Consider the following 9965-nt stretch of genomic DNA (forward strand, 5'->3'; position numbering starts at 1 on the left):
TTCGAAGAACAGTGTCTTCCTGAACAAACTGTAACGTATATTGAAACACTGCATAGAACTACTTCAGCATGATCGAGGTGCCCTAGCTTTATTTTACATTCTGCGATAACGGAATAAGCATATGTTTTCCAGCCATGACAAAAGAATGATTCGGTAGATTAACGTGATATTCGAGATGCATTAAGGTAGTATTCTAGTCTAGAAATAAAAAAAAATCAAATTTTATTTCTCCATATTTCTGATGTTTAGGCATTCGAGAATATACCCTATAAATAACGTTTTCGAAAATCTCATTGTTTACCGAGTTATAGCCATTTTAGTGATGCGGTACGGCCGTAATAATTAACTTCAAACACATTTTTCTTGAAACTAATTTTTTCATACTGGCGTACATGATATCTATAGTTCTACGGAACCGATTTATGTCGTATTTATATGGACACAATCTGTACTCGTCTCTCTATCGCATGAACCAATAAGAAATAATATTTTTTACATTTTAGTATTTTTAAAAAATCGGGAAACAGAAGAAAAACGTTAAAAACCGTATTTTTTTTCTTCAAACGGCCGCCATTTTGTCAAAAAAGATGTTTTTGACTTGTCCGAGGTTCATGCTATAGCGGCATCCTTACTGATTCAGAATCTGTTGGTTTTTTTTTGTTTCCAGATAACCAGAAGGGTTGGAATCATGTACGCCATGGTTCAACTTTTTTTTGAACCCCCTCACTTCATCAGCTTATAACTACTCTAATTATGAATATTTTTTCCGTTCAATTTTTGTTTTATTGTTAACCCTTTCACTACGACAGTGTGCTCCGTCGGAGTGCTACTGCTGAACGGAGCATTGCGCAGGGTGGCCACCCATTCGGGAAAAAGTCGGGAATCACAATCCATCGGGAAAAATGCGGGAAAAAGTCGGGAATTGCTTCATGAAGTCGGGATTTTTTCGCTTAATGTTTTTCTTTCAGCGCTTTAAAATGTTATTGATGTATTTGAGCGCGTCAAAACGTCGCACGAGATGCAACAAATTTCTTTTTTTGGTATACCAAGATGAAGAACGTCTTTTTTTTTTTTTTTATAATTCGTTTATTTGTACAGGCTCAGTTACATAGGTTTAAAGAAGCCAAACTCTCAACTATACTTTTACTATTAACATGTTTTCTTAATTCTACGGTTAATGAAATAGGAAACCGATTACTCGCGGTCGACTCGAGTTTAGAAGGGTGACACATTTTCTTTAGGAAAAGGATGGGATGTAAGGAGATTGTAACCATGTTCACACTCACACTCACACTCACTTTCACATTCATACTCACACATCACACTGAATTCTTAAACTATCCTCACATCTAATATGTATTAACAATTTAACTTATTCTAATGTTAGGGAACCGATAGCTCGCGATGGACGAAAAGGAGGAGAAAATGGGGGGGGGGAAAGGATGTAAGAACAATCACACTCGAAGATCGATATCTTTAAGGAAAACATATATTTGGGACATGTAATCAAGGTCTAACCGAGCCAACACATCTCTCACCGGCACATTGGGCTGCCTTCCTCGAGCCCGAAGGGAGTTTTCTAAATTCGATCTGGCGACAAAATATAGCTCGCACGACCAAACAACGTGTTCGATGTCGTGGTAACCATGGCCACAAACGCAGAGATTGCTGTCGGCAAGCTTGAAACGAAAAAGCAGCGCATCTAAAGAACAGTGATTGGACATGAGTCGGGAGAAGGTCCGAATAAAGTCCCGACTCAAGTCCAGACTTTTGAACCATGGTTTGAGGCTAACCTTAGGGATAATCGAGTGGAACCACCGGCCCAATTCATCTTCGTTCCACTTGCGTTGCCAGTTAGCGATGGTATTTTTACGAACTAAAGAATAAAATTCATTGAAGGCGATTTGACGCTGATAAATATCGCCTTCAATTGCACCTACCTTTGCTAATGAGTCAGCCCTCTCATTACCCGAAATGGAGCAATGTGAAGGGACCCAGACAAAGGTAATGACATAACAGCGTCTGGATAAAGCACTCAAAATTTCTCGTATTCTCTCAAGGAAGTACGGCGAGTGCTTTTCCGGCCTCACTGAACGGATAGCTTCGACAGAGCTAAGACTATCCGTTACAATGTAATAGTGTTCAACAGGTCGTGAGGCGACGCTGTCCAGCGCCCAGTGTATTGCTGCCAATTCAGCAATATATACTGAGCAAGGATACTGAAGACTGTGTGAGGTGCTAAAAAATACGTTGAACACTCCAAATCCTATGGACTCATTCATAGAGGACCCATCAGTAAAGTACATATTATCACAATTGACACGCCCATACTTTGATTTGAAGATCGTAGGAGCGATCCTCGATCGAAGATAATCTGGAATTTCATGGATTTTCTCCTTCATGAACAGATCAAAATGTACAGAGGAATTGATGTAGTCAGAAAAACAAACACGGTTGGGAATATACGAAGAAGGATCAACCTGCATGGTGATGAATTCATGATATGAGCTCATGAATCCAGAATGAAAATTTAGCTCGATAAGCTGCTCAAAATTTCCGATCACCAATGGGTTCATAACCTTACACCGGATGAGGAACCGAAGAGATAATAAATTGAAGCGATCTTTTAGTGGGAGTAGGCCTGCCAAAACCTCGAGACTCATGGTATGCGTTGAGGGCATACATCCCAACGCGATACGGAGACAAAGATACTGAATTCGCTCGAGTTTAATGAGGTGTGTTTTGGCAGCTGATTGAAAACAGATACTGCCATACTCCATCACTGAGAGAATAGTTGTTCGATACAACATTATAAGATCTTCGGGATGGGCTCCCCACCAGGTGCCGGTAATTGTACGGAGAAAGTTTATTCTTTGTTGACATTTTTTACTCAGATACCTAATATGGGCCCCCCAAGTACATTTGGAGTCGAACCAGACCCCAAGATACTTGAATGACATAGCATGAGTGATCGGTTTACCCAAAAGTTGAAGCTTTGGTTTTGCTGGTCTATGCTTCCTAGAAAAAACCACCATCTCTGTTTTCTCCGTGGAGAATTCGATCCCTAGCCCAATGGCCCAGGTTGAAAAATTGTTCAAAGTATCTTGTAAGGGTCCTTGCAGGTCGGATTCGTTTGATCCTACGACAGACACCACTCCATCATCTGCAAGTTGTCTTAGGTTGCAATTTTGTGTAAGGCAATTGTCGATGTCGCTTACATAGAAGTTGTACAAAAGGGGGCTTAAACATGAGCCCTGAGGGAGGCCCATGTAAGAGATCCGACTCACTGCCGAATCTCCATGAGAAAAATTCAAATGATTCTCACAAAGCAAGTTATATAACATATTATTCAATAGAGGCGGCAGACCCCGAGAGTGTAATTTGTCTGACAGGACCTCTATTGAAACAGAATCAAAGGCCCCCTTTATGTCCAAGAAAACTGAAGCCATTTGTTTTTTTGCGGCGTAAGCCATTTGAATTTCTGAAGAAAGCAACGCAAGACAATCATTCGTCCCCTTGCCCCTGCGGAACCCATATTGTGTATCTGAGAGTAGGCCATTCGTTTCAACCCATCGATCAAGGCGAAACAAGATCATTTTCTCCAACAATTTCCGTATACAAGACAGCATTGCTATTGGGCGGTACGAATTGAAGTCGGACGCGGGCTTTCCGGGTTTTTGAATAGCTATAACTCGTACTTGTCTCCAATCATCTGGAACAATATTATGTTCCAGAAACCGATTGAATAAATTCAACAAGCGATGTTTCGCCACACCAGGGAGGTTTTTCAACAAGTTGAACTTAATTCTATCCGATCCTGGAGCCGAATTGTTACAAGAAAGGAGAGCAAGAGAGAATTCTACCATCGAAAACTCGGAATCAAGATCGCACCTATCTTGTGGTATGTCTCGAACAATTTTTTGCACAGGAGCGGAATCAGGACAAACCTTCCGTGCAAAATTAAAAATCCATCGATGTGAATATTCTTCGCTTTCATTCGTTGAAGAGCGATTTCGCATGTTTCGAGCCACTTTCCATAATTTTTTCATTGACGTTTCTCGTGACAAACCTCCCACGATATTTCGCCAATAAGCACGTTTTTTCCCTTTGATCAAATTTTTGAACTGATTCTCAAGGGCTAAATACATTTGAAAATTTTCAGGGGTTCCACGTTTCCGAAAAGCTTTAAATGCGTTCGATTTTTCTACATAAAGCTTGGAACATTGGCTATCCCACCATGGATTGGGAGGCCTTCGGCGAATGGTGGAACCTGGGATGGGTTTCGTTTGAGCGCGAACCGCGCTGTCATATATCAAACGAGAAAGGAAGTTATACTCCTCCAATGGAGGTAAACCATCTCTGGAATTGATGGCTAGAGCAATCGCGTCCGCATATTTTTTCCAGTCAATGTGTCTTGTGAGGTCATATGCCATGTTTATAGATTCAGAAGAATTCGACCCAATGGTGATGGAAATTTTGATTGGCAAGTGATCACTACCGTTGGGGTTCTGGATTACATTCCACTTGCAATCTAACGATAGTGAATTCGAGCAAAGCGAGAGGTCAAGAGCACTAGGGTTAGCAGGAGGTTTAGGTACACGTGTTGTTTCCCCAGTGTTCAAAATGGTCATATTGAAGCTGTTACAAAGGTCATATATCAACAATGAACGATTGTCGTCGTACTGTTCCCCCCAGGCAGTTCCGTGAGAGTTGAAGTCTCCCAAGATCAATCGTGGCTCAGGAAGGAGTGAGCACATGTCATCAAGTTGTTTGCGGCTAACCGCAGCTCTCGGAGGCCAATACAAGCTGACAATACAGAGGTCTTTGCCTCTGATGTTTGCATGACAAGCAACAGCTTCGAACCCTCCAATAGTTGGAAGGTCAATTCTAAAAAATGAGTGGCACTTATTGATCCCCAAAAGCACCCCTCCGTATCTATCATCACGGTCCAAGCGTATAATATTAAAATCGTGGAAAGAGATATCATCTCGCGAAGAAAGCCAAGTTTCGGACAGAGCAAAAACATCACAATTGAAGTTATGAATTAAAAATTTGAATGTATCCAATTTAGGGATAAGACTACGACAATTCCACTGTAAAACAGTGATATCTCCGACCTCTCTATTTGAATTAGACATCAAGAGAGATAATCATTGCAAGGAGGGGCCATGTTTGCATCAATTGTTGCAAAATTGTCTTTAATACTGGAAGCATTGAGATGACAATGGTTCTGATGGAGTCGGAAACATTAAAACACTTGAAGATTTGATCCAAAAGGTCAGACAACTTTATAAATCCCGATTGGGAAGTTGAACTGGACGGAAAAATAGGGACAGTTGGGGTTTTTGATGTCCCCTCGAGTGCTGGGTCGTTCGAAGATGAAATATTCCCACGGAAGCCAGGAGGAACCTGATTTTGCTTGTCCGCTGCACTCGATTTTTTAGGCAAGCTAACAGAGGATATAACCGTGGGGACTTGTTCTTGAACTTTGGGAGTGGTCACATTTTTGCGCCGGGGATTCCCTTTGAAAATAAACGGTGTGCCCTCGCTAGCTGTGTCCGCTTCCATTTCATCAACTGGCAACGCGGAAAAGGTATTGTGTGTTGAGATTGGTTGTTGTTGTTGAGCCAGTGGAGAAGCGCCCTTTAAAATTTCCGCAAAAGTACGTTTCGAGCGTTCCTTTAAAGAGCGCTTCTGCTTCTCCCAGCGACTCTTGTAAGTTTCACAAGCTGAGAGCACGTGTGGGGATCCTCCGCAATAAGGACACTTATGCTCAGTCGCACTGCAGGATTTCCCCACATGTTGCTCTCCGCAAGTGGCACAGCGCTCCTTGTTGGCACAATAATCTGCTGTGTGACCAACTGACTTGCATTTGTTGCAAGTCATGGGCTTTGGCACGAAGAGTCGCAGTGGTAGCCTCAATTTGTCTACCATAACGTAGTCAGGGAGAGCGGAACCAGCAAAAGTTACTCGAAATGAGTCGGACGGCGTGAATTTTGTTTTTCCCTCTTCCTGGGACACTTTTCCTAACTGTTGGCAGTCCAAAATTTTAACTATCGACCGAGGAAGCTTTTTAAATCTGCCATCTCCCTTTTTTATAAATTCGCTCGTCAGACCCGTTTCTGTAATCACCCCCGAAATTTCTACGTTATGGCAGGGCACATAGGCGCGATATTCTAGGATGAATCTATTGTCGACAACAATTTCGTTAGCTTGCTTCCGATCAGCCACGACAACACGCAGTTTGTTCGGTCTAACCTTTCTCATTTCGACCACGGAGGAATAATTTTTTGTCAGATCTTTCATAATCTGAACGACGTTCAGCGATTTCCCGTTGGGTTTGGGCCGGAAGAAAACAACCCATGGACCAGTTCCAGGTGCATCCTCTGGATAAACCTTGACACGGGGAGAGGACAAAACAGAAGAAGAAGACGAGGACGAGGTTTGGGCGGGAACGGGGACGGTAGAGGGGGGGAGATGAGGTGGATGGTTGAGAGGGATCAGGAGCAACAGATGAGGAATGCGAGGTCGATGGTTGAGTTAAAACGGGGGGGTTCGGGGGATGAGTGGCGAGGTTTGTGGATTTCTTAGAGGGGGGCTTTTTAATCGACGACTCTTCTGTATCACACGGAACGCGCTTAAGCAACTTTCCGGCACCTTTTTGTACAACGGAAAGGGAGTCATCGAAGGAGATCTCCATATTAAAAGACCCCCCACCTTCATCCATCATTTATGTGGCTGATAATTGCAATAGTTTGAATGATTCCTATAACCTAATAAAAAAAACAAAGAAAAACAAAAAATAATAAAACTACTTGCTAACGCACACCAGTGCGATGATTGCGGTAACGGCTGCTGCTCGATCGGATGATTGCAGACGCCGCTGCGATTGTGCACTTTTCAGTCCGGTGCTCGTTCTCACGTTCTCACTCACAGCGATTCACACGAGATGCACCAGTACAATTGAACTTAGCGATCGGCTGATCGCGTGTTGGGCGCTCGGCACAAATGAAATGGTGTATCACACCACTAAGCGCGTTCTTCCACACTGATATTGTGTGCGTGCGACTGACCACCGTGTCCGACTCCAATTTGCGATGGCGATGAATTGGCGAGAAATGAAAGCCAGCCACTTTGGCAGGCCTTGTTGCGGCTTCTCCACTCGCTGATTGCGAGGTTGAACACAATGTCCACAATACCACGGTAAACGCGTGATAATAAAAACACCAGGGCGAGTAAGGTTAATAACAGCTTACGGCACTCGATCACGATTACGGGAACGCGAAAGTAAACGACTGATTGCTTGCGCTGTCCAGACTTGAATGAAGAACGTCTTGTTTTCATTGAAATTTGTTTCGAAATTGGTCGGTGTTCAGTCAGACCGGACCATGTGACATTTTTATGATTTCTAGAAAAACGTACTTATAGTTCAACGTTCTGCAATTATCGAATCTTACAATACAGCTTACCTTACCATACCTTAGAACCTTAGCAATGCACCGGATTTTTTATAAGCAGTAAACTATTGTTGAATTAAATTTGAAGAGTTCCCCTCACTTGAAATGAGTGGTGGGACAGTTATGCCTATACAACATGGGACAATTGAACTTGATGTTTTTTTTCTGAAATACTGGGAACTAGCTATAAGTTTTTTGGTGCTTTCCGAAAGGTTATGCATATAATTATCGTTTTATGAAAAAGGGAGTGATCTACAACACCTTTGCAGAATAAAAATCACATTGTTATTAGGTATTCGCAAATAAAGTGTACAAGTTTTTTGTTAAACTTATTCTTATTTGTTTGAGAATTAGTTCGCATTAGCCTTGCTGAAAGCGTGACATAAAATTCTTGTACTTGAACCGATACATTTATTAAGGATCTACAGAAAATACATGGTGGGACTGTTATGCATAGAATATCACGTTGGACAATTGAGGTTTTTGAAAAGCTGGGAAAAAACAATATGTTTTTTATGGTTTTCTGGAAGATTAGGCATAAAATCATCGTTTTATGAAGAACAGTGAAAATTGTCAAACAAAAAGTGACATGGGACAACCATGCGTAGAATGGCAGTATTGTTCCCACAAATGTTAGCTACTCTCTGACAATACAGTAATCGTTCGCTAACTGGTCCTGGTTTAACTGGTCTGCTTTTTAACTGAGCGAACGTTAACTGGTTCTTGAACCAGTGAAAAAGGAGTATTTCGTAAACAATCGACGCCATATTCAAATGAAAGATTTGCTATGAGGGGCGTTCGAATGTAACTTGAATGTTATGAAAATTGACATTATTTTCGCACGACAAAAAACATTGATTAAATTACAGAAAAGTAATTTCGTAAAATTATATTTCATACCTGTTGTCGCAGTCAATGCGAAACTTCCATTGGAAACCTTTTGTTTATCCAATTTCATGATCAACGCGAATCAAACAAATTATTGAAGTTCCCCTCGATTTTATTTGACGTTTTACATGCCGGACCAGTTAAAACCTAAGACAAGACCAGACAACTGGCTTCTTACTCTTCTTCGTCGTCCAAAAACGAAGCCATGACATGAAGATGCCAGAGCTGCCAAATATTATAAAATATCGGATTTTTCAAATTTCTATTTTAATGAATCGTAACATTTGGTTGGTGCGAATTCAATGATTATTGCATATTTTCAAATAGACAATCTCAAAAATATGCTTTAAAAGGATAAAATAAGTCTTTTAAATACCCATATCTATAATATAATCCAAATATATTCCAAAACAAATTTGGGATTTTTTTTTAGCAAATAAATCTAATCTGACAACCGTTACAGCGTTATGCAGATTCTCATTGTCTGAACCAAAACATTCTATCTTATTATATGAGCAGGAATACAACCAAAACAACGTTAGGAAGCCATTTTATTCATACAAAACGTAATTCAAAAATAAAAATGAAGTGTAAAGCCTTAAATTGTGAGCGAAGGACGGATACTCATCCTGAGTATAAATTTTATCGGTTCCCTCAAGACAAAAATATTCGGAAAGAATGGATTCGATTTTGCGTGAACAGTGAATTAGAAGTTCCATTCTTTGAAATCAAATCAAGCACAAGAATATGTAGCGTATGTATTAAAAACTAATTCTAAAACATATCCTAATACTAGTATATATACAGGCTCATTTTGTTGATGGGAAATACAATGAAAATGGAGTTACGAAAATTCCGACCTTAGCTGCATCCGCGAATGAGGAATGGGAAGAGATACAAAGTATTGAGAACAATTATGATTTGGTTGACGTATATGAAGGAGATAAACAACTACAGGAAGAAATATTTCGTTTGAAACATCAAATTTCCAAGCTGAAAAGGTAGTGTGTCAAAAAATATGTTATTTTCTAATATTTTATATTGATGTAACCGTTAATAGAATTGTAAAACAATGGAAGAAAAAATGCGGATATCTGACCTCGAGAATTCGTGGAAAACAACCCTTGAAGAAGCTTTTCAGAGAAGATCAAATTAAGCTATTAACAGGAGAGGTTAAAAAAGTGAAACGTTGGTCCAATGAAACGATTACGGAAAATTTACAAATTCGGTTTGCATGTCAAGGTGGATACGACAAGCTTATTCAAAAAGGCTTCCCGTTCCCATCCACGAGGACTCTACTACGCCAAATTGAAGGAGTTCGTTTCAGTCCTGGTATGTAATTATAATCATATGTCTCATCGCATGTTAATATATGAAATGATATTTTGTAGGTATTCTTGAAGATATATTCGAGCTGCTACAACATAAAGTCTCCACAATGTCGGTTGAAGAAAAGGACTGCGGATTGGTTCTAGACGAAATGAGCATAGACGAGGCAAATGAGTTTTGCCAAAATACGAAGCAGTTTGTTGGAACAACAACGCTTCCTATGTCCCAAACTTTAGCCTGTAAAGCTTTGGTATTCATGCTAGTTGGAATCGCAGCGCGCTGGAAACAGGT

This window comes from Toxorhynchites rutilus, chromosome 2, assembly GCF_029784135.1.
Source record: "Toxorhynchites rutilus septentrionalis strain SRP chromosome 2, ASM2978413v1, whole genome shotgun sequence".
NCBI lineage: Eukaryota > Metazoa > Arthropoda > Insecta > Diptera > Culicidae > Toxorhynchites > Toxorhynchites rutilus.